Here is a 26563-nt window from a genome sequence, read left to right on the forward strand (position 1 = left end):
TTCCTGTCAATCACATTACGATCGCCGGAGCGAAGAAAAAGCCGTGAGTAAAAATACTTTCTTCATAGTAAAGTTACTTGGCGCAGTCGCAGTGCGAACTTTGCGCATGCGTACTAAGCGGATTTTCACTGCGATGCGATGAAAAAGAACGAGCGAACAACTCGGAATGAGGGCCATAGCTCCTGCTTGTATTGCTGCATGTTTTTTTTGGAGTTTTGTGTTTGGGGGTAGTTTTTCACGTTTTTTTTCCCCATAAAATGTTTTTTGGGTCATGCTTTTGCATTGGTGTACCTCCAGCATGTGCAGGAATGAATTTTGGCTTGTTTGGGGTGATTTTAGACCGTGTCGGTATCCACCATGTGGTCGACAGGTGATGTCGTTTGTTTCCAAAACATGTTTTTTTTATCCTATTTTAGCACTGGTGCATCCCTGAACATGCTGGAGGTAATTTTTTGCTTCTTTGGGGTGATTTTCATCGTGTTTGTATCAGCCATGTGGTCGACATGTGATGTCATTTGTTTCCAAAACATGTTTTTTTGCTCTTATTATAGCACTGGTTGACCTCCAGCAAGTGCAGGGATGCTTTTTGGCTTGTTTTGGGGTGATTTTAGAGTGTGTCGGTATCTGCCATGTGGCCGACCAGTGTCGTTGTTGTTCCCAAAACATGTTTTTTTGCTCCTATTTTAGCACTGGTGCATCCCTGCACATGCTGGAGGTAATTTTTGGCTTGTTTATGCTGACTTTGACTGTGTCGGTATCTGCCATGTGGCCGACATGTTGTGTAGATTGTTTCCAAAACGTGTTTTTTGCTCCTACTTTAGCACTGGTTGACCTCCAGCATGTGCAGGGATGCTTTTTGGCTTGTTTTGGGGTGATTTTAGAGTGTGTCGGTATCTGCCATGTGGTCGACATGTGTCGTTGTTGTTCCCAAAGCATGTTTTTTTGCTCCTATTTTAGCACTGGTGCATCCCTGCACATGCTGGAGGAAGCTGATGTGAAACGTGCACATTGGGTGGCGTTTCAGAGCGGCATGAATTTGCCTGCTATATTCACTGCAAAAAATGTTGAAATCACTTGTTTAAATGCAATATAGCTAATGGATATATGAAATAGGAATAGGATCACTCGTATTGATGGACTAATATTTTAGCTAGATAAGGAGGGAGTTGAGGGAGCCATTAAGAGAGCCACACGAGCATGTAGCAGGAAAATGTGTAGGGACAACGCTAGCAATGAACTTTTGTGAACAAACACAATAGGCGTCACATACGTATCAGCAGCCGCTATAGTGAGGTGCTGACTAATTAAGAGAGCCATATGATTGTGTAGCAGGATGAATGTGTATGGACACTGTTAGTAATGAGCCTTTGATAACTAACATATAGGCGCCACATACGTATTAACAGCCGTTATAGAGAGGTGCTGACGGCGGTTTAAAACACACTTTGCGAAAGCACTGACACTCTTAGTATTGAATTCGGGGGAATCAGTATAGATCACACTCATAATTAAAACAGCTGTCGCAGTGATACGCTGATGGTGATTAAACCACAATACTCGCAATAGAATAAGTACTGATACTTTTAGCATTGAATTCGGGGAAATCAGTATAGATCACACTCACAATTAAAACAGCTGTTGCAGTGATACGCTGATGGTGGTTAAACCACAACACTTGCAATAGAAAAAGTACTGATCCTCTTAGTATTGAATTTGAGGGAATCAATATAGATCACATTTACAATCAAAACAGCTGTTGCAGTGATACACTGATGGTGGTTAAACTACAACACTTGCAAGAAAAAGTACTGATTCTCTTAGTGTTGAATTCAGGGGAATCAGTATAGGTCACACTTATAATTAAAACAGCTGTTACAGTGATACGCTGATGGTGAATAAACTATATACGGCTGTATGAACGCATGCTGCAGTAATAATACATCACATATGTCTCAGTGGCATTGTGCCTCTATTCTGTGAGAAACATATGAGAGATTAATATCAACATAGCATGCCAAATGAGACAGTATATGTATGAATTGACAGTTACATACCATTAATTAGTCACCTCTGGCATGAGATAATGGAGATTTAAACACATACACAATAGAAGCGATTGTATAAAAACATGCACTGACACTCACAGTGAATCAGTACAACATCGGCTACACTCGCATTAAATCACTGCTGTAGAGACACGTTAGCCGTAATTAAACTTTATATGCAATAGAAGTTGCCGTACGAATGAACAAACAGAGACATTATTTATTATATAGGTCTCAGTGATCCTTTGCTTCTACATGTTGTGATATCTTTTGAGATACATAAGAGAAATTTAGTATACCACCAATACTGCACTACATACATGGCACATGATAATAACACGATATACGTGTAAAACTACAGCTACATGATATAAAACATTGTGGTAACTCCTTATTCTCAACGGCCCCTTGCTAATAACATAGTGGGATAAAATTGTCAATGACACACGTGTGATGCTGAATATAAGCATATTATATATTAATTTATCCCACTATATTTATGAATCTCCTTACTATAGAAGATAAGTAAATAGTTACAGTGCTGTGTCAATTTAAAAGGGGATTGCAACATTGTATGGTCCAATTTGTTACAGTATTTTTTCCTCAATAATTCAGCCTGGTAATACGAACAGGCAAGCAATAATTTTGTATGAGAAATCACAGGACGGGGGTATTAGATAAATGGCACTGCATTAAAAGTGCATTATATTACGGGATACCTTTTCTGCAATAAATCAATAGGGTGGAAAGGAGACCTGAACTTACCCAAATTAAGGTTAGATAGGGATACAGGGAACCTCCATTCCACACAAGCCTTCTTTTAGGTCCCCGGCTTACTGACATACCAATTAAAAAATCATAACAATTTGTTGGACATATGTTTACATTGGAAATTTTTAGACTGCTACGAGTGGTCCGGATCCTTAGAATAATAATATTACCATAAATGGAAACAAAACAAGTGACACACAGTGAATATTTTTAATAGATATAACATCTTTATTAATAAAATATCTTTCCATATATATTTCACATCAATTTTAATTGATTACTATTAAAAGTTATATTTTAGATTAAATCATCTTTTCTCCTTTTGTGCGCCAACCAAGAGACAATCTTTCCTATTTCTTTTGTGACCTCCAGCATGCGCAGGGATGCTTTTTGGCTTGTTTTGGGTTGATTTTAGAGTGTGTCTGTATCTGCCATGTGGCCGACATGTGTCGTTGTTGTTCCCAAAACATGTTTTTTTGATCCTATTTTAGCACTGGTGCATCCCTGAACATGCTGGAGGTACTTTTTGGCTTCTTTGGGGTGATTTTCATCGTGTTTGTATCAGCCATGTGGTCGACATGTGATGTTGTTTGTTTCCAAAACATGTTTTTTTGCTGTTATTTTAGCACTGGTTGACCTCCAGCAAGTGCAGGGATGCTTTTTGGCTTGTTTTGGGGTGATTTTAGAGTGTGTCGGTATCTGCCATGGGGCCGACATGTGTCGTTGTTGTTCCCAAAACATGTTTTTTTGCTCCTATTTTAGCACTGGTGCATCCCTGCACATGCTGGAGGTAATTTTTGGCTTGTTTGTGCTGACTTTGACTGTGTCGGTATCTGCCATGTGGCCGACATGTGGTGTAGATTGTTTCCAAAACATGTTTTTTGCTCCTACTTTAGCACTGGTTGACCTCCAGCATGTGCAGGGATGCTTTTTGGCTTGTTTTGGGGTGATTTTAGAGTGTGTCGGTATCTGCCATGTGGTCGACATGTGTCGTTGTTGTTCCCAAAACATGTTTTTTTGCTCCTATTTTAGCACTGGTGCATCCCTGCACATGCTGGAGGTAATTTTTGGCTTGTTTGTGCTGACTTTGACTGTGTCGGTTTCTGCCATGTGGCCGACATGTGGTGTAGATTGTTTCCAAAACATGTTTTTTGCTCCTACTTTTGCACTGGTTGACCTCCAGCATGTGCAGGGATGCTTTTTGGCTTGTTTTGGGGTGATTTTAGAGTGTATCGGTATCTGCCATGTGGCCAACATGTGTCGTCGTTTGTTCCCAAAACATGTTTTTTTGCTCCTATTTTAGCACTGGTGCATCCCTGCACATGCTGGAGGTAATTTTGGGCTTGTTTGGGCTGACTTTGACTGTGTTGGTATCTGCCATGTGGCCGACATGCTGTAGTTTGTTTCCAAAACATGTTTTTTTGCTCCTTTTTTAGCACTGGTTGACCTCCAGCATATGCAGAGATGCTTGTACGGGGGTTTTGGCTTGTTTGGCTGAGGTTTTTTTCAATTTGTCATTTTTTTTGGTTGTGTTTGGTTCTGCTTGAGCACTGGGGTCCCAGTAGCATGACGTGTGGTTGCATGTAATTATGTAATGTGTGTGAAATTTGTAAAAATATATTTTTTTCTTTTTACAACAGAGATGTACAGGGACAAGCGGCCCCGATCCCCCCTTCCCCCCACCCCTCAGAAGCATTTTCCCTGCACAGCAATGAGGAGTGGGAGCCGACCCAGGAGGAGGATACGACCGACCAGGCATGCAGTTACCAGCCGCGGTCGTCAAGGGACCAAAGACAGAAGCAAAAGAAAAAGAAAAGGCCTAGACTGGTAAATACTGACAACACCTGCAGACACAACAGCATCCAACTTGACACACCCTAGTTTGCGCACTGCCATGCACACCTACAGGTATCTTTGCGCACTGCCAGGGATACTGACACACTCACAGGTACATACCGATCTTATTAAATGCATGTTTTTTTATCCCTAAAGGCAAGAAGCCAGCCAGAGGATCAGTCGGAGGAGGAAGCCTCTGGTGAAGACGCAGGACAGAAGAAGCCGCATGGACCCAGATACACTGAGGCGGAAAACTGTGCCATAGTGGATGGCGTCGACAGGTCCTACGACGTTCTGTATGGACCAAGGGCACAGACCACAGCAGCTAAGACCAAGCGATACATCTGGGATGCCATCGCGAGACAAGTTACTGCAGTATCTGGAAACTGCCGGAGCACCAGAAACTGCATGAAGCGGTACAGTGATTGCCGCAGACAGACCAAGAGGAAGATAGGGATTCAGCGCCGACATGAGACAGCTACGGGAGGTGGTCCGGCTCTCAATCTGAAGTGGCTACCCTGGGAGAACGTTATTAGAAGGCGAATGAGCCCTGTTATGGTCCAAGGAGTTCGCGGAGGTGTGGACTCCAGCCGTCCTGCTCGCTTTCCCGAGGAGGAAGAACCGCCCAGAAGACGGAAGACGGCGGGAGACAAGCAGTCCAAAAGGAGGCCTGATGGTAAGAATACATTCAGATGAGCTGTACTAAATCTTTTTTTTTTTTTGTATTTGCTAATGTGTTTGTTCTTTTTCCCCAGACACGCCTGCCCAGAGGACATCACCTGCGTGTAGGACATCGCCAGCGCACGGACCATCACCTGCGCAGCAGGCATCGGCAGCAGCGCGTGGACCATCACCTGCGCAGCAAGCATCAGGAGCGCGCAGATCATCACCTGCGCGCCACACATCGTCAGTGTGCAGAAATTCACCTGCGCGCCAGACATCGTCAGTGCGCAGACCATCACCTGCGTGCGAGACATCAGCGCGCAGAATGTCACCTGCGCGCCAGACACCGTCGGCGACCACACCACCAGCTGGGCGCCAAACTACATCTCCTGCGCGCAGACCATCACCATCTCGTCATCTCTCCAGGAGCTCTGGGACTGTGACCGAAGAGCCTCAACAAGACACTACCTTTGTGGACCCATCACCCGAACTGTTTGAGTATACAGGGTTAACGGACGAGACTTTTCTTGGGTTTGAAGACAGCCGTGCAGACGTAACCAGCCATACCCTTGAAAAGTCTCCAGAATTGAGGACAAGTGAAGCTCCTGGAGCAGCGGCACCACCGGATGGAGAAGGTTTTTATTTTATTTATTTTTGGGGGGGAGGGGTGGGGGGGGGTCGCCATTTTTGTATAGTTTATTAACTTTATTTTTTTTTTCTTTTGCAAACAGAGGTGCCACGGACCAGCAGCGGACTTGCGTCGGGGATTGGTCCCTTCTTCAGGCCGGATCTCCTACAGGATTCGTCAGACGACAAGGTGGAAGTGCAGCAGTCCGCTGTTTCTACATCCCTGTGTGAGTATTTATCAAATTGTGAACCTTCAAACAAATGTATGAATGTGTATACTAATTTCTAATTTTATTTTCAGCTTCACAAATGCAATTGGTGGCAGACGTACAGCAAGTGCAGGATCCCTCAAATATTCAGAGGGTAAACACCCTGGCAGCAGAGATGAATGTCAGCCAGGATAGTTTTCGGGTTGTCGTTGGAACCAGACTGGACGCCATTGAGTAGACAATGGATAAGATGGCAAACGGTTTGGTTGACATGCAAAAGGCTCTTGCCGACAGCACAGCAGAAATACAAAACACCAGACGAGAAGATCACAGGGAGACAATGGACATCCTTCACGTTCTGGCCACATCCATCAACCGGCTGGTGGATAACACATCATGCCTGGCACGCAGCATTGACAACATGTCGGAGAGCAAATGACTTTCTGCATCCAGCCACCAGATCATCGCAACAACGCTACAGATGATCTATGATAAGCTCCCAGAGCCAGCTCAACAACACGCTGGTGAACCACCACATCCGCCACCACAAGCCACACTGACGCCTCCTGCCCTTGCTCCACTACGATCCGGGTATGGACGGTCACAGCTGTACCAAGGATATACAGGGATGTACCACCCCTACCAGATGCCTCCACCACTGGCCACTACGTCTACACCAGCATGGCCACCGAGGCCAATTCAACACACCCCACAGCTGCCCAGGGCATCGACGCCACATCAAGAGGAAGAAGAGGATCCGGATGGCCAACAACCACCATAAGCCCAGTCGTATTGTTTTATTATTTACTCATGTTTTTCATGTTTCCCTTTCTCCCCCTCCCATTAGTTTGTTTTTTTCTTAATATTGTTTTATATGTGTGTTGGGCTCCCCCACCCCTGACCGGATACTACCAAGGAGCTTTATGTCTAGGCATACATACGCGGGCATGTATGCAGGAGTGTGTGGTGACTGATGAAAGCTCCTTGTGGTTACATGTATTATGGGCCAAAGAGCTATTCTGATACCACTTTTTTTTTTTTAAATAAACTCCTTTTTGTATTTGTGTAAAATAGGCTTTCACTGTTGTGTGAATTTACTATTCACTAGTGTTTATTTTTGGCTTCTTCATAGGATTGGGTGGAAAATTGAAGTGGACGGCGTAGTTCGTGTTGTGCGTACCAAGGTGAGTAAAGCCATGTTTCAAAGTGTATATTCAAGAAACTTTGGACCGCCTGCCCTTGGGGAACAACACAGTCCTGCAATGGGTCATGCTGGGCTGTGTGGTTCCTCAAGTGCAGGCGTGTCAAAGTGCTGACCACTGACACCACTCTGCCACTTTGGACCGCCTGCCCTTGGGGAACCACACAGTCCAGCAATGGGTCATGCTGGGCTGTGTGGTTCCACAAGTGCAGGCGTCTCAAAGTGCTGACCACTGACACCACTCTGCCACTTTGGACCGCCTGCCCTTGGGGAATAACACAGTCCAGCAATGGGTCATACTGGACTGTGTGGTTCCACAAATGTTCTTGGGAAAGGAATGAACATGACATCATTAGTGTCTTTACTTAATATGGAATTTCTTTTTTTCCCCACAGATCTCTACACAAGATAAGAATGTAAAGAAGAACACACTACTTTTTTTGTTTTTATTACATTTTATTTTTTTAATTAAAAAAATACAATTTTAATTCTTCAATAAATTTTTAAAATGAGAAGTTTTTTTGTATGGTTTTTCTTTAAATTATTAGTTAATAAAATGTAAAATAGGGCATTTCAGAGATGCAGTGGTATTGTGGTAGGTTGCCCATGGTACAGCAGGGGAACTGTCTTGTCCCTTGACATCCACACTGGTTCCTGCACCTTGGGAAGGATACTCCGCAAGACCTGTGGAAGAGAATAGTATGGTGTCATCCAAAGACAAGGTACAAGCAACACTTGAACACAAGCAGGTTACATTGGCCTTTGTCCCAAATGCAACCCTCTGGCACTTGAGAAACTACACATCCAAGCATGCCCTGACACAGCGTAAGCATTGCTGTGTCAGGGCATGATTGGATATGCAGTTTAGCAAATGCCGGAGGGCCGCAGTTGGGACATGCCTGGGTTACTTGGACAAGAGGGAGTTTTGGGCAATACATCTCACCTGAGAGGGGGGGGGGGTGTCTGCTACATGGCGGCGGTTCAGGTCCACATCACAAGTAGGTCACCCATGGTACAGCAGGGGAACTGTCCGGTCCCTTCATCCACGCTGGTTCCTGCACCTTGAAGGATACTCCGTAAGACCTGTGGAAGAGAATAGTATGGTGTCATCCAAAGACAAGGTACAAGCAACACTTGAACACAAGCAGGTTACATTGGCCTTTGTCCCAAATGCAACACTGTGGCACTTGAGTAACTACACATCCAAGCATGCCCTGACACAGCGTAAGCATTGCTGTGTCAGGGCATGATTGGATATGCAGTTTTGCAAATGCCGGAGGACCGCAGTTGGGACATGCCTGGGTTACTTGGACAAGAGGGAGTTTTGGGCAATACATCTCACCTGAGGGGGGGGTGTCTGCAACATGGCGGAGGTTCAGGTCCACATCACAAGTAGGTCACCCATGGTACAGCAGGGGAACTGTCCGGTCCCTTCATCCACGCTGGTTCCTGCACCTTGAAGGATACTCCGCAAGACCTGTGGAAGAGAATAGTATGGTGTCATCCAAAGACAAGGTACAAGCAACACTTGAACACAAGCAGGTTACATTGGCCTTTGTCCCAACTGCAACCCTCTGGCACTTGAGAAACTACACATCCAAGCATGCCCTGACACAGCGTAAGCATTGCTGTGTCAGGGCATGATTGGATATGCAGTTTTGCAAATGCCAGAGGGCCGCAGTTGGGACATGCCTGGGTTACTTGGACAAGAGGGAGTTTTGGGCAATAAATCTCACCTGAGGGGGGGGGGGGGTCTGCTATATGGCGGAGGTCCAGGTCCACATCACAAGTAGGTTGCCCATGGTACAGCAGGGAAACTGTCCGGTCCCTTCATCCACGCTGGTTCCTGCACCTTGAAGGATACTCCGCAAGACCTGTGGAAGAGAATAGTATGGTGTCATCCAAAGACAAGGTACAAGCAACACTTGAACACAAGCAGGTTACATTGCCCTTAGTCCCAAATGCAACCCTCCGGCACTTGAAAAACTACACATCCAAGCATGCCCTGACACAGCGTAAGCATTGCTGTGTCAGGGCATGATTGGATATGCAGTTTTGCAAATGCCAGAGGGCCGCAGTTGGGACATGCCTGGGTTACTTAGACAAGAGGGAGTTTTGGGCAATAAATCTCACCTGAGGGGGGGGGGGGGGGTGTCTGCAACATGGCGGAGGTTCAGGTCCACATCACAAATAGGTCACCCATGGTACAGCAGGGGAACTGTCCGGTCCCTTCAAATCCAGGCTGGTTCCTGCAAATCGGGAAGGATACTCCACAAGACCTGTGGAAGAGAATAAGTAGGTAATTTGAGAGTGTTTCCTCCACCCTGAGAAAGAACAAAAGGTCCCAGAAACACTGCGCATATACACAGGTTACTCAGACAATATGGAGTTTTGGCCAATACATCTCACCTGAAAGAGTGACGCTAACATGGCGGTGGTTCAGGTCCACATCACAAGTAGGACATCCATGGTGGAGTGGGGTAAACTGGTCCAATACTGGAGTGGTTTTGCAGAAGTGTATCCCTGGGTAAAACTGTTGAAGCATGGGTATATTCCCCTCAGCAGAGTGAAGAAAAAAATATTCTTTTTAAAAATCTATTAAAAAATACTTGTGAGTCAAAAATAGACAATCCAAGTACATAATCCCTTCTAATAAAAATAGATATGCTATTAGCAATAAAAAAAACACAAAAAAACATGTTTTTACATTTTTTTATAAGATTCCGCCAGCAAAGTTAAGGCGGAATGAAATTGATGAAATTACTGTTGAAAAGCACTGTTGTCGAATCGACAATCTTCAATTGAATATACTATTGTCGAAAAGCCGCATTTTGACCTTTGCAGACATGTCGAATTTTGAAAATGTCGATTTGCAAAAAGTCGAATCTGAAACGGCAGGTATTTTGATGAAAAGTACTGTATTGCATTGTCGAATCCAATTCGACATGTTTTTTTTGTCGAAAATGCCCCGTTTTTCGACTTTCGCAGCAAATTGACCGCAATTGCATATACCCCATAGTGTTGTCCACAGGGACAAGACAGTAGGTATACTACAAACTTTGAAATACAGGTAACCGCTACCTTGATGTTATTTTTTTTACCTGGGTATGGATTTTGAAAAGAATCTCCAGGGATGAGAAAATTATGTGTGGTGCAGCCACATTTATAGCACCCTTTCCTTTGTTTCAAAAAATGTTATGCTTCAGGGGATTTTGCTGTATCAGTTTTCACCACCAAACTTCTGATATTAGCACTACGCGTATAGCTAGGCATTAATTTGGTGTTTTTAAGCATCCTTAAGTCAGGTATTGTATAATTGGCCATAGTTCTTTGGCCCGTTTACTAATGTAGGCGCTTGCTATGTTAAACTGATTAACCCATGGAAGGACATTCCCTTTAAGATTTGGATCCTTCCTTTGTATTAAAGTGCTCCTAGGTTGACTCACTGCTTTATTTTGTGCCTGTTCTAATAGGGGTATAGGATAACCTCTGTCACAAAATGTATGGATCATTTCCTCAAGTTGGAGATCTCTTACTACCGTATCATTATTGATTCTGCATACCCAGAGCATTTGTGAGTAGGGCAACCTGCAGATGGGTGGTCTTCTGTTTGCCGGCGGTCGGGCTCCCGGCGCTCAGTATACCGGCGCCGGGAGCCCGACAGCCGGCATACCGACACTTATTTTCCCTCGTGGGGGTCCACGACCCCCATAGAGGGAGAATAAAATAGTGTGGCGCGCGTAGCGCGCCACCGTGCCCGTAGCGTGGCGAGCGCAGCGAGCCCGCAAGGGGCTCATTTGCGCTCGCCAAGCTGTCGGTAAGCCGGCGGTCGGGCTCCCGGCGCCGGGATGCTGGTCGCCGGGAGCCCGACCGCCGGCCAGCCGTAGTGAACCCCTGCAGATAGTTGCCCGGGGATGAAAGCTATCATGCCTCAATATCGCATTTCAATCTGTGCTTTTTGCATAAAGCGATGTACTGATCTGGCCATTGACCAAAGTAATATGGACATCCATGAAATTTACCTCCTGGTCATCCATAATCATAGTCCCTGAACCCCACAACATTGATATGAATTAAACTGCACCACTGTTTGCACAAAGTTTGAAACTCCTGAGTGCCGCCTTGTAATTGCTATATATATATATATATATATATATATATATATATATATGTATATATATATATATATATATTATAGTATATCCACAGTGCGGCACACAGGACACGATTACAGCAACACAAGGATTATCATCGATGTTTCAAACTTAAATTATATACTTGGGAGTGCCGAGTCTGGGGTAAATTTACTAAAATTCGTATTTTTCTGAATGAGGTTAAAGTTCAAACACGAATGACATCGAAAGTGTAAAATTGCAACTTTTTTAATTTATTACGACTAATTTACTAAGCTGTCGTATTCTGCATTTTCGTATTTTCCGATGTCGATGTCATTCGTATTTTTTGGCAGTGTTTTACGGGAGTGAATTGTAAAACACTGCTGACATTAACACAATGAATCTCGGCCGGATCTGTGAGATCCGTGCTGGGCTTCATTGTGCACCTTTCGTAAAAAAAAGAACATTGTTAAAACTCCAAAAAAAAATGCGTGGGGTCCCCCCTCCTAAGCAAAACCAGCCTCAGGCTCTTTGAGCCGGTCCTGGTTCACAAAATATGGGGAAAAAAATGACCGGGGTTCCCCCATATTTCATAAACCAGCACCGGGCTCTGCGCCTGGTCCTGGTTCCAAAAATACGGGGGACAAAAAGCGTAGGGGTCCCCCGTATTTTTGAAACCAGCACCGGGCTCCACTGTCCAGGTACATAATGCCACAGCCGGGGGACACTTTTATATTGGTCCCTGCGGCCCTGGCATTACATACCCAACTAGTAAGCCCTGGCCGGGGTACCCTGGAGGAGTGGGAACCCCTTAAATCAAGGGGTCCCCCCCTCCAGCCACCCAAGGGCCAGGGGTGAAGCCCGAGGCTGTCCCTCCCATCCAAGGGCGGCGGATGGGGGGCTGATAGCCTTTTTGTTAAAATGTGAATATTGTTTTTAGTAGCAGTACTACAAGTCCCAGCAAGCCTCCCCCGCAAGTTGGTACTTGGAGAACCACAAGTACCAGCATGCGGTGGAAAACCGGGCCCGCTGGTACCTGTAGTACTACTACTAAAAAAATACCCCAATAAAAACAGGAGACACACACCTTGAAAGTATAAGTTTATTACATACATGCATACCTCCATACATACATACTTACCTATGTTCACACGAGGGTCGGTCCTCTTCTCCATGTAGAATCCATGGGTTACCTGTGGAACAAATTATACTCACATAATCCAGTGTAGATCGGTCCTCTTCTGTTCTTTGTATAATCCACGTACTTGGCAAAATAAAAAAAACCGACACCCGACCACGCACTGAAAGGGGCCCCATGTTTTCACATGGGACCCCTTTCCCCGAATGCCAGGACCCCCCCCCCGACTCCTGTCTAAGGGGGTTCCTTCAGCCAATCAGGGAGTGCCACGTCGTGGCACCCTCCTGATTGGCTGTGTGCTCCTGTAGTGTATGTCAGGCAGCACACGCCAGTGATACAATGTAGCGCCTATGCGCTCCATTGTAACCAATGGTGGGAACTTGGCGGTCAGCGGATAGGTTACTTTCGGTCAACCGCTGACCGCCAAATTCCCACCATTGGTTACAATGGAGCGCATAGGCGCTACATTGTGTCACTGGCGTGTGCTGCCTGACATACACTACAGGAGCACACAGCCAATCAGGAGGGTGCCACGACGTGGCACTCCCTGATTGGCTGAAGGAACCCCCTTAGACAGGAGTCAGGGGGGGGTCCTGGCATTCGGGGAAAGGGGTCCCATGTGAAAACATGGGGCCCCTTTCAGTGCGTGGTCGGGTGTCCATTTTTTTATTTTGCCAAGTACGTGGATTATACAAAGAACAGAAGAGGACCGATCTAGACTGGATTATGTGAGTATAATTTGTTCCACAGGTAACCCATGGATTCTACATGGAGAAGAGGACCGGCCCTTGTGTGAACATAGGTAAGTATGTATGTATGGAGGTATGCATGTATGTAATAAACTTATACTTTCAAGGTGTGTGTCTCCTGTTTTTATTGGGGTATTTTTTTAGTAGTAGTACTACAGGTACCAGTGGGCCCGGTTTTCCACCGCATGCTGGTACTTGTGGTTCTCCAAGTACCAACTTGCGGGGGAGGCTTGCTGGGACTTGTAGTACTGCTACTAAAAACAATATTCACATTTTAACAAAAAGGCTATCAGTCCCCCATCCGCCGCCCTTGGATGGGGGGGACAACCTCGGGCTTCACCCCTGGCCCTTGTGTGGCTGGAGGGGGGGAACCCCTTGATTTAAGGGGTTCCCACTCCTCCAGGGTACCCCGGCCAGGGCTGACTAGTTGGGTATGTAATGCCAGGGCCGTAGGGACCAATATAAAAGTGTCCCCCGGCTGTGGCATTATGTACCTGGCTAGTGGAGCCCGGTGCTGGTTTCAAAAATACGGGGGACCCCTACGCTTTTTGTCCCCCGTATTTTTGGAACCAGGACCAGGCGCAGAGCCCGGTGCTGGTTTATGAAATATGGGGGAACCCGGTCATTTTTTTCCCTATATTTTGTGAACCAGGACCGGCTCAAAGAGCCCGAGGCTGGGTTTGCTTAGGAGGGGGGACCCCACGCATTTTTTCTAACAAATTTAACACTTTCCCACCCCTTCCCACTGATAAACATGCACGGATCTCATGGATCCGTGCATGCCTATCAGAACACGGTAAAAAAAAGCAGGTCTGTTTTATTTTAGCATTTTTTTACGATTTGTATTTTTTCACGACAGTGTTTGGCTATTGCCGGCAGTGTTTGTGAATTACACTTTTTAGTAAATTACCGAGTTCTACCAAATAACAGGCGTATTTGACTGATGGTGTATTCATTCGTAGTTTTTTTCTTTGAGTTCCAAAAAAATACAAATGCCCTCATAACTGCTGTGATTTGAGTTTAGTAAATTCCCGAGATGACACTTTGAAGAAAAACACCATCTCGGTCAATATCGGGAGCTTAGTAAATTTCCACCTCTGAGTGAGACTATATATATATATATATATATATATATATATACTTACATATGTGTGTTTTGTGTGTGTAGGGATGATACACCACTCACAGGTCTTAGTCTTTGATGCACAGTACTGGGGGCTCACGTCCAGTCCATATGGACTCAATGTTTCATTTTTTTATTCAAAATTTCATCAGGACATGACATTTCTCGAATAAGAAATGAAACATTGATGCTATATGTACTAAGAGAGTAAGGCACCAGTGCAGTGTGTTATAGACATAGGGGTCTATTTACTAAGCCTTGGATGGTAATAAAGTGGATGGAGATAAAGTATCAGATAATCAGCTCCTAACTGCCATGTCACAGGTTGGGTTTGAAAAATGCTAGTTAGCAGCTGGGTGGTTGGGACTTTATCTTTATCCACTGAAACTCCATCCAAGGCTAAGTAAATAGAACCAACTGTGAGTTCCGCATCTTCCCTACTGACAAATCTTAACGTTATTGAGGGCACCCAGGCATAATGCACTATACCAGCTGTGAGTGCTTGCTCCACGTACCTGTCCTCATGAGGCCATATCCCTTTATTTTTGGAACTGCACTATCCCTACTTACAAAAAGGGGGGGGGGGTGCAAGTCCCTTACTTTGCCAGGGTCACTCAGACCCCTAGATTCACACTTGGCCACCATATGAAGTGTATAGACTACATACATCCAAACAACACAGAAGGATATCCGGAGGAATACTATGAATGCCAGAAAAGAGTTTAAGGAAACTTAAAGTATCTTCCATTAACATACACTGTTCTAATAAAAGTGGCTGTAGGATACAAAGAAGCAGTTGTGAAACATCTACATGAGAAGATCAACTGGAATTGTAGTATGTAAATGTGGAGTTTACATATTTTTCTTAGGTGAGGTACCAGTTGTTGCATGTTTTCTCTTTACCCTATAAGGGTTCAGTAGGGAAAACCGGTGGCCGAGAAGACAGCCGTCAGTATACCAGCAGTGGCATTCCTGACACCAGTATGCCGGCAGAGAGGTGAACACAAGAAAACCCTTGCGGGCTCACTGCGCTTGCCACAGGTTATATTCTCTCTCCATGGGTGTCGTGGACACCCACAGAGGGAGAATAGCCTGTGGTGCCAGTGGCAGCATTGCACCACTAGTTGGGATTCCGGCATTGTGATCCCTGGGATCCTGACTAGCGGTATTGTAACCTCTTCCCCCCTATTATAGTGTTGTTGTATATGGGTAGATGCTTTGCTCCTATAATAATATTTGCATCATATGGTATTTTATAACATACTCGTATGAGATATAGTGTGTTTTTAGATTGTATAGGCTTTAATATGTATACTATATTGCTTTCATGCATATGTTGTTACTATGCATATCGCTATGTTTTTTATCTATATATTTGTTTTTGTGCAACTTGGATTCCCAAATACCTCCCTGGATTGAGTTACCCAGCCTGTCAGCACTTGTGGGATGAAGCTGAGTGTTTCCCTGGATACGGTGGTTGTGGTACCTGGAAGCACTTCAACATGGATCATCCAGTGGGTGGAGTCCTAGGGTCCAGTGGTGTTTGGATTGCATGCTGTGGGGGACTGCAAATATGGGGTAAGTTTGTTTCTATGTTTGTATGTACTTTGCTGTGATCCTGAGAAAAGCACTAAGGCCCTGAAACAACTATACTAGCACACACTTGGTTTGCTTCTTACTATCCCTGGGGTAAATTTACTAAGATGGGAGTTCTATTTCAGATGGGATGTTGCTCATAGCAACCAATCAGATACCAGGTATTATATTCTAGAAGGTGCTAGATAAATGAGAAGTAGGATCTGATTGGTTGCTATGGGCAACATCCCATCTGAAATAGAACTCCCATCTTAGTAAATTTACCCCCCTGAGTGGCATTTGTACCCACTGGAGTATATAATGTGTAAATTAGTTGTTCTGATTAGGGCCTGAAATATATATTGTTGTATTTAGTTTTATGTAAAAGAACAAACAAGATGAAAATGGTAATTCAATCTCAAGATACAAAATTGGACCCAACTCGGTTTTATTTGTTTATTTTTTTCTATTTAAAATTACCATAATCCTTAACAACATCAAAGGTAGCAAAAAAGTAGGATAAAAGTAAAAGCTCTGCCAGTCTATTTCAATTTCAGATGTTTAAGATGCAGAAAGGGAACAGATGTCACGCCTTCATGTCACCTAGGATGAAATAAAGTTCACTGCATTAATCTTGTTACACTGTTCTGCACTAAAAGTCATAAAATGATCACAGCTTGGTGCAAGCGAGCGGAATAATAGAGAAACCACTATCACAAATGTGTAGATGATTAATTCAATCTTTTCAATAAGGCAAACAGCTTGAAAGTGTTTGTTGTGGTGCCTAGAGCTGTTTTAATTAGCAAATTGTCATTCTTTGAGTTTTGCCTTAAAGTCATACAAACTCACAAATAAGAGATTGTAATCGACACAGTGGTATGTAGGAGGATGAGCTTCAAGTATTAGTGTAAAATTAAATGATACAGCACTGTATAATGGCCCTCATTCCGAGTTGTTCGCTCGCTAGCTGCTTTTAGCAGCATTGAACACGCTAAGCCGCCGCCCTCTGGGAGTGTATCTTAGCATAGCAGAATTGCGATCGAAAGATTCGCAGAATTGCGAATAGAAATTTCTTAGCAGTTTCTGAGTAGCTCCAGACTTACTCAGCCATTGCGATCAGTGCAGTCAGTTTCGTTCCTGGTTTGACGTCACAAACACACCCAGCGTTCGCCCAGACACTCCCGCGTTTTTCCCAGAAATGCCAGCGTTGTTATTCGCACACGCCCATAAAACGGCCAGTTTCCGCCCAGAAACACCCACTTCCTGTCAATCACAGTACGAACACCAGAACGATTAAAAATTCTCATTATGCCGTGAGTAAAATATCTAACTTTTGTGTAAAATAACTAAGCGCATGCGCTCTGCGAACCTTGCGCATGCGCAGTAAGCGACTAATCGCAATATAGCGAAAATCGGCAACGAGCGAACAACTCGGAATGACCAGCATAGTTTTTGATGTTAGAGTGAGTAGGTGGAATGTACAAATACAATGATAAAAGTATTAATGAGCATTACATGTTATCATTAAAGGTTATCATACCTCCCAATATGACCCTCTCCATGAGGGACAGAATGCTCTGCTCCTGGACTTCCCTCTTAATTTATGATTGCCAGCACCTGTGCTGAAACACCTTTCTTATCCAATTCACTTGTTCAGCACAGGTGCCGGCAGGGCCGGTGCAAGGTTCCTCAGCACCCTAGGCAAATTGACCAACCCCCCCCACCCCCCCACCCCCACACACACCAAAATCCAGAGCCCCTCTGGTGAAAATGTGCAACATATATATGAATATAGTCATTTGGACTCATCATACACTGCCACATCATTGGTTCCTCAAGTGACATAGGGAGCTGTCAGGTTGTGTCTCAGGGGTATAGGTAGCAGTCAGGGGCATAGGGAGCAGTCAGGGGTGCAGCATACTGTAGGGCATGGGGCTGTACTAGTGACCTGCTGTTGGTGTACATCTGGCAAGCAGAGACAGTGACAGTCACTGACTGATCTGAAGCAGCAGCAGGAGCTCCAGTCCCAGTGCCCCCGGCCTCCTGTATCCAATGCTGAGGCTCCTGTAATGGGAACCCCCCGTGGATGGTCCTCAGTCTGACTTCCACACCAACTTCAGATGATCGGGTAAGAGGAGCGGAAGAGGCGGCCACTGGTCCCTGGGGAGTGGTCAACCGGGGACCCGGAAGTGCAGCCGTCACCAGCAATGTGCTCTGAAGCAGGCTCATAGAGGCACGCTGCGCGTCATCTTCTAAGGAAAGTTCTGCCTCTGGGTGCTCGGGGCTTCTACTGGCGGGTGCTGGGCAGCATTATAAATAAATAACTTCTTAAACGCCACTGGCACCTGGACTCCTACTCAGGCTCCAGCAGCTCCGCGGCAGGTTTGGAAGCATATCTAAATCAACATGGTCATTGGGTCAGGCAGTGGGAGTGGGGGGGGGGGGAAGGAGGGACACAGGAGGGACATGTGGCTCTAACCCGGCGTGAGCAGGGAACGGGCCCCCCTCACATCCCTCATCACTTCCACAATCACTTCCTTAATTTTTTTTTACTGTGGTTGCATCAGCGCCGCCCTTCAAATGCCAGCGCCCATAGGCAGCTGCCTAAACCTGCCTAATGGTAGCACCGGCCCTGGGTGCCGGCAATCATACATTAAGAGAAAAGTCCAGAAGCAGAGCATTCTGTCCCTCCTGGAGAGGGTCATGTTGGGAGGTATGGGTCATAGCAGCCAATAATAGTCCATACATTTTTTAGTGAAGGTCGAAGAAAAGAATGGCAAATGTTTATTGATAACACATTTGTGCATGCTGTACATAAGCATATTTTTTTCAGAAGATATATTGTAAAATGAATATTGTTTAAATGCAACCCAGTCTAAAAGTGTGTCTTTCAGTGTATATATTGACCTGTTTTGTTTTAGATTTGTTATGCTTCCATTTTTCTTAGAAAATTATGCCACAATTGCTTTGTAATATGTCTGTGTAGCAGTGGCTCTCACATGTTTAGCTGTTACAAGTTCCAGAATCACTCTGATGCAGAAGCAGTCATTCCTTATGAGTTCATATTATCTGTAGGAGATTTATTTATTATACAGATGTGTCCTCATATATCTAGCCTCAAAATACCAGCAGGAGATGCCTGTCTCAAGTCAGATGACAGGTCATGTGCAACTCTGCTAGCGTTGGGTGTCTTATTCTCACCTCAAGACTGTGCTGACTTAATTTGATATGTGACACACATCTATGTGCAGCTGAGTACTGTTGTATATGAAGCCCAACAGAACTTGGTATGGAAAAAAGCCACGACCCCTGCAGCACTTCTAATGCAGATTCAGAGACTACTACCCCTTTCAGACATACAGTAAAAACCTGGAATTTTGCCCATGAACGTGCATTGGATTTTTGCTATGTGTGAAAGAAACGTCCCGGGTCGAAGTCCCAGGTCCATGACCCTGCACTCTACCAAGGGGTTTTTCCGAGTGTAAACCGGATCACCTCTAGTGTGAATGCATCAAACCTGGGTTTTTACACCTGGGTTAGAAGAAAAGTGTATAATTGGCTGTTCTGCTAATGGCTATAACATAACCCAGCTAAATTTAGACTATTACACAGCAGACTATACAATTGCTGTATGCTTGCAGGAAGCTCACACACAAGAAGAGTGTGCAGATCTGAAACTAAGGAATAGTAATACTGGCTGATAGCTGGGTGTGGGAGGAAAAGTGTGAGTGGGAGCACCATAGTAATAAAAAATAATTACCTAGTAAGTAGCACAGGTATAAAGAAAAATGTATTTAAATAGGATATAAAACCACAAATTTGACATTAACAAATACCAAAGGCTGAATAATATACATGAAAGTCCTATACTGCCTCGTCTACTACGGAGAAATGGGATGTACTAAAATTCCTGCTAGCTAAAAATACTCTCAAATTTAAAAAAAGGAATAAAAATCATAAACCGAAGTGGCTTAACAAAAAGATAATGGAACTTATGGGCAAGAAAAGGCGAGCATTTAAAAAATACAAATCTGACGGGGAAGCGGAGTCATTTCAGCACTATAAGGAATGTAACAAAATATGCAAAAAGGAAATAAGAGCGGCTAAAGTATAAACTGAAACTAGTAGCAAAGGAAAGCAAAGCGAATCCCAAAAAATTATTTACATACATTAATAGCAAGAGATTAAAGAAGGAGAGTATAGGCTCTTTAAAAGACAAGTTGGGAGTCTTAAGCAAAAATGAAAATGACATAGCGGACACACTAAATGAGTTATTTTCAACAGTATTTACTAGAGAGGACCCAATTCAGGGACTAACACATAATCTCAATAATGAGAATATCCCACTGATAGGTACTTATTTAAGCGAGGAGGTAGTCTGTGACCGATTAAAGCATTTAAAGATTACTAAGTTACCGGGCCCCGTTGGAATTTACCCAAGGGTTCTAATGAAGCTTCACTCTGAACTTGCAAAACTGCTATTTTTGATCTTAAGGATTCAGTAATATCAGGTATGGTTCCCAAAGACTGGCGTATAGCAGAAGTAGTGCCTATATTCAAAAAGGGAAGTAAAGCTGAACCAGGTAATTATAGACCAGTTAGTCTTACATCTGTAGTGGGGAAAGTATTGGAAGGTAATCTAAGAGATAGTATTCAGAAGTTCCTTTAAGTCAATAAGGTCATTAAAAGGAATCAACATGGATTTGTGAAGGACAGATCCTGTCAAACCAACTTACTTGGCTTTTATGAAACAGTAAGTGCAAACTTAGATTAGGGTAAAGAGGTGGATGTAATCTTTTTAGACTTTGCGAAAGCTTTCAACACTGTACCACACATGAGCCTTATCTACAAGCTACAAGAAAGAGGGCTAGGAAGCACAATATGCACTTGGATCAAAAATTGGTTAGATAATAAGGAGCAGCGCGTTGTGGTTAATGGATCTTTTTGAAATTGGACTGAAGTGTTAAATGGTGTGCCACAAGGCTCAGTATTAGGACAGCTATTGTTCAATATTTTCATTAACGACCTAACAGAAGGTCTAGAGAGCATGGTGTCAATTTTTGCAGATGAAACCAAATTGTGTAAAGTTATAAATACAGAGGGGGATGCTGAGTCGCTTCAGAACGACTTAGTTAAATTAGAAGCATGGGCAGCGAAATGGAGAATGTGCTTCAATACAGACAAGTGTAAGGTAATGCACTGTGGTAACAAGAACAAAAATAACACCTACATACTAAATGGGGTAAAATTAGGGGATTCTGTACTGGAAAAGGACTTAGGTGTCCTCATAGATAGCAAACTAAGCAGTAGTACCCAAATTAGGAGTGCAGCAAAGAAGGCTAATAAGATATTAGCATGCATAAAAATGGGGAATTGATGCTAGGGACGAGAGTGTTATACTCCCGTTGTATAAATCACTAGTGAGGCCACATCTTGAATACTGTGTACAATTTTGGGCACCATACTACAAAAAGGATATCCTGGAGCTAGAAAAGGTTCAGAGGCGGGCGACCAAACTAATTAAGGGCATGGAGATGCTGGAATACAAGGAAAGGCTTGCAAGGCTAGGCATGTTTACATTGGAAAAGAGCAGACTAAGAGGGGACAACATCTACAAATATATAAGGGGACAATACACAGATCTTGCGCAGGACTTGTTTTTGGTTAGATCAACACAGAGAACTCGTGGACACTCACTCAGGTTAGAGGAAAGGAGATTCCACACAATACGGCGTAAAGGCTTTTTCACAGTAAGGATGATACGTGTTTGGAATTCCCTACCTGAGGGAGTTGTAATGGCGGACTCAGTCAACCCCTTTAAGAATGGATTAGATAAATTCCTAATGGATAAGGATATCCAGGGTTATGGTGCATAGTCACGCACTATAGTTATTATAAAAAAGAGGAATAAAACGTAACGGCAGACATCAGCATCAGTCAAAATATTATACCAAATAATACTGCATAGGAGACCACAAATAGGTTGAACTCGATGGACAAATTGTCTTTTTTCAACCTTAGATACTATGTTACTATGTTACTATGTAAAGCATCCTCTTTTAATACACACCAAATTCCAGAGAAGACGCGGGTTCAGTGTGAATGCATCTGCCTCAGGAATTCCCAGGGTTTTTGGTGCAGTAACATAGTAACATAGTAACTAAGGTTGTAAAAAGACAATTGTCCATCGAGTTCAACCTATTTGTGGTCTCCTATGCGGTCTTATTATAGGACTAGTTATTTTTATGTTAGAACTATTTATATTAACTATAATGCGTGCCTACGCACCATAACCCTGAATATCTTTATCCAATAGGAATTTATCTAACCCATTCTTAAAGGTGTTGACTGAGTCCGCCATTACTACTCTCTCAGGCAGGGAATTCCAAACACGTATTGTCCTTACTGTGAAAAAACCTTTTCGCCTCGCTGTGCGGAAACTCCCCTCCTCTAACTTAAGCGAGTGACCACTTGTGCTCTGTGCTGATCTTATTGAAAACAGGTCCCTCCCAAGCTCTGTGTATTGACCCCTTATATATTTTTAGATGTTGATCATGTCCCCTCTTTGTCTCCTCTTTTCCAATGTAAACATGCCTAGCTTTGCAAGCCTTTCCTCGTATTCCAGCATCTCCATGTCCTTGATTAGTTTGGTCGCCCGCCTCTGAACCTTTTCTAGCTCCTGGATATCCTTTTTGTAATATGGTGCCCAAAATTGCACACAGTATTCAAGATGAGGCCTCACTAGTGATTTATATAATGGGAGTATAATACTCTCGTCCCTTGCATCAATTCCCTATTTTATGCATGCTAATATCGTATTAGCCTTCTTTGCTGCACTCCTACTTTGGGTACTGCTGCTTAATTTGTTATCTATGTGAACCCCTAAGTCTTTTTCCAGTACAGAATCCCCTAATATTACCCCATTTAGTATGTAGGTGTTATTTTTGGTCTTGCCCCCACAGTGCATTACCTTACACTTGTCTGTGTTGAATCTCATTCTCCATTTTGCTGCCCATGCTTCCAGTTTAGTTAAGTCACTCTGAAGAGACTCAGCATCCCCCTCCATATTTATAATCTTACACAATTTGGTATCGTCTGCAAAAATTGATACCATGCTCTCCAGACCTACTGTTAGGTCATTGATGAAAATGTTGAACAAAAGTGGTCCAAGTACAGACACTTGTGGCACACCACTTAATACTTTAGTCCAATTTGAAAATAATCCATTGACCACAACGCGCTGCTCCCTATTATCTAACCAATTACTGACACAAGTGCATATTGTGCTCCCTAGCCCTATTTCTTGTAGCTTGTAGATAAGACGCATGTGTGGTACAGTGTCGAAAGCTTTGGCAAAGTCTAAAAAGATTATATCCACCTCCTTACCCTGATCCAGGTTCGCACTTACTGTTTCATAAAAGCCAAGTAAGTTGGTCTAACAAGATCTGTCCTTCACAAATCCATGTTGGTTCCTTTTAATGACCTTATTTGCTTCAAGGAACTTTTGAATACTGTCCCTTAGAATACCTTCCAATACTTTCCCCAATATAGATGTAAGACTAACTGGTCTATAATTACCTGGATCAGCTTTGCTCCCCTTTTTAAATATCGGCACTACCTCCACTATACGCCAGTATTTGGGAACCATACCCGATTTAACCAACTCCATGAAGATCAAAAATAGAGGTCTTGCTAGTTCAGAGTGCAGCTCCATAAGAACCCTCGGGTGAATTCCATCGGGACCAGGTGACTTATTAATCTTTAACTTTTTTAATCGGTCACAGACTACCTCCTCACTTAAATAAGCATTTAGCAGTGGGACATTATCTTTGTTGAGATTTTGCGTTAGACCCAGCATTTGGTCTTCTCTTGTACATACCGTTGAAAACAACTTGTTTAGTTTGTTTGCTATGTCATTATCATTTTTGATTAATACTCCCCTCTTGTCCTTTAAAGGGCCTATACTCTCCTTCTTTAGTCTCTTGCTGCTGTGAATGGGGGATTCAAACTGAGACCAGATAAATTCCCAGGTAGATAGATACCCATGTATTTCCCAAGTCTTATGTCTGAAATGGGTATTAGTCACACACTGATATACAGATGTTGCCACGCTCATCTAGCAGGCTACAACGCAAACATGCACTGCTGGTGTTTCTAGGTGATCTGGCACCTAGCCGCACCGTGGCAGCACACAAAGATGCGTGTGCCTCAGATGTGCCCGCAGCTTGCGTTCGCCAGGGTGTGGTCAGGCGCAAATGTAGCCACGATGTGTGTGGCTACATCTGTACAAGTATCGCATTTCAAATTAATCAACACAGTCTCCTGGTGCATCCTATTCACATTGTATTGCATCTGTTTGGTGCGACTGTAGCCAATATGTATGAGGATACATCTGTATATTTGTGATCCTACAATGAAATAGTCTACAAAGTTAGTCTCAACAGCAGATTCTGAGTGACAGCAAATTGTAGAAAATTAGAATACACATCTCTATTTGTTACTATATATATATTTTCATAAGAGTTTCTTCCTTACTTTCAATCTAATACTAAATACACTAAAATACATATAATGCATTCAAAGGAGCTTATGTTGATTTAAGCTGTTCTGTAGCAGTGAGCAGAGGTGCCCTGGACCAGCGCATGTGTTGTCATTATATTATAAAACAAATGCCAAGGGAGCTCTGGGCCAGAGAGAGAGGTTCTGGGAGCATTCTGTGCCTGTCTATTTAACAAGGGGCCATACTCATCCCACTGTATCTATTTTTGTTAGTTTCAAAAGTCCAGTTTGAGATAAAAGTTGCTATTAATGTACAATATACTCAGTTAAGCATCTTGTAACATTAACATACAGTATATAAGTGTAATGTCTTCTTCCTTCAGAAAATGTGAAATTATTAATATTGTATAAAGTTTTACCGGCTACCTGAATAACGTAATAATGGCCCTCATTCCGAGTCGTTCGCTCTGTATTTTTCATCGCATCGCAATGAAAATCCGCTTAGTACTCATGCGCAATATTCGCACTGCGACTGCGCCAAGTAATTTAACAATGAAGATAGTATTTTTACTCACGGCTTTTTCATCGCTCCGGCGATCGTAATGTGATTGACAGGAAATGGGTGTTACTGGGCGGAAACACGGCGTTTTATGGGCGTGTGGATGAAAACGCTACCGTTTCCGGAAAAAACGCAGGAGTGGCTGGAGAAACGGGGGAGTGTCTGAGCGAACGCTGGGTGTGTTTGTGACGTCAAACCAGGAACGACAAGCACTGAACTGATCGCACAGGCAGAGTAAGGTTGAAGTTACTCAGAAACTGCAAAGTAGTGTGTAATCGCAATATTGCGAATACATCGGTCGCAATTTTAAGAAGCTAAGATACACTCCCAGTAGGCGTAGGCTTAGCGTGTGTAACTCTGCTAAATTCGCCTTGCGACCGATCAACTCGGAATGAGGGCCAATGTTCTTACTAAACAACATTACTGAGTGAAAATGTAAACATTTTGTCAACGTTGTAGATTTAAGGTCTTTATTTACTTTGTTCACCAAGAACAATTAGAATTTTATGTATAAGTCAGCTTCAAGCATTATTAAATACCACTACATTAATCTTCAGGAGGCACAGTCTATCCCTAAGGCAAGAACACCAGTGTCATTAAACACAACTAAGGCTTTTATTCAAAGGAGTGGCAGTTTTTGTTGAAAGTCTTTGCTGCATAAAATATAAGTTGTGTATTACCGTAGTGGGTTTCAGGTTTTAATCAATTTGTCACTAACAGCATTATTTAAAACTCTAAATTTAAAAAAATCTTGTGTTTATGGCTACTTGTTGAATAATGATGGGTATTAAATACATTTTTTACAATCACAAGAAACATTCCATACTTTTAAGTCTTTAAAAAAATTAAGTAAAGTGTATGTTGATAGCGTAAGCAAATATCACTGTCCTGGAAAATGAATGATTTTGTGTGAGGCCTGATATAATGAGCTATGGGCCTAATTTTCAGTTAATAGCCATAATTATTATATATAAAGCTGAGATTCCCAAAACGTAACAACAGATTAATGAGAATATATTGAATTAAACACTGGATGAACACGAGCAAGTATGATGTACTTTTGGTTAGTCTATTTGGAATGCTGGAGGAATGTGTAGATTTATAAATTTGAAAATATTACTTTAGCTTACAATGTTACTAGTGATATAGGGGTCTATTTACTAAGCCTTGGACGCAGATAAAGTGGATGGAGATAATGTCACAGCCAATCAGCTCCTGTAATTTTTCAAACCCAGCCTCTAACATGGCAGTTATGCGCTAATTGGCTTGTACTTTATCTCCATCCACTTTACAATATCTCCATCCAAGGCTTAGTAAATAGACCTAATAGTGTTAATTTGTAAATTTGATGTCTCTCCCTTTTCCAACATTTGTTGTATGGGGTAACTGGTTTGAAAATGTAATGAGCAGAGGAAGTGTCAAATAGCAAGTGACTAGAGAACTTTAACTCTAT

General features: G+C 43.2%; 1 long non-coding RNA gene across 1 annotated transcript in view; it reads right to left on the reverse strand.

Annotated features, from left to right (window-relative positions):
- LOC134960839 (uncharacterized) overlaps positions 1-26563 on the reverse strand; it is a 118364-nt gene that overhangs the window by 15863 nt on the left and 75938 nt on the right. The gene's annotated exons all lie outside the window — the stretch shown is intronic.

Source organism: Pseudophryne corroboree, chromosome 1 (assembly GCF_028390025.1).
Source record: "Pseudophryne corroboree isolate aPseCor3 chromosome 1, aPseCor3.hap2, whole genome shotgun sequence".
Lineage (NCBI taxonomy): Eukaryota > Metazoa > Chordata > Amphibia > Anura > Myobatrachidae > Pseudophryne > Pseudophryne corroboree.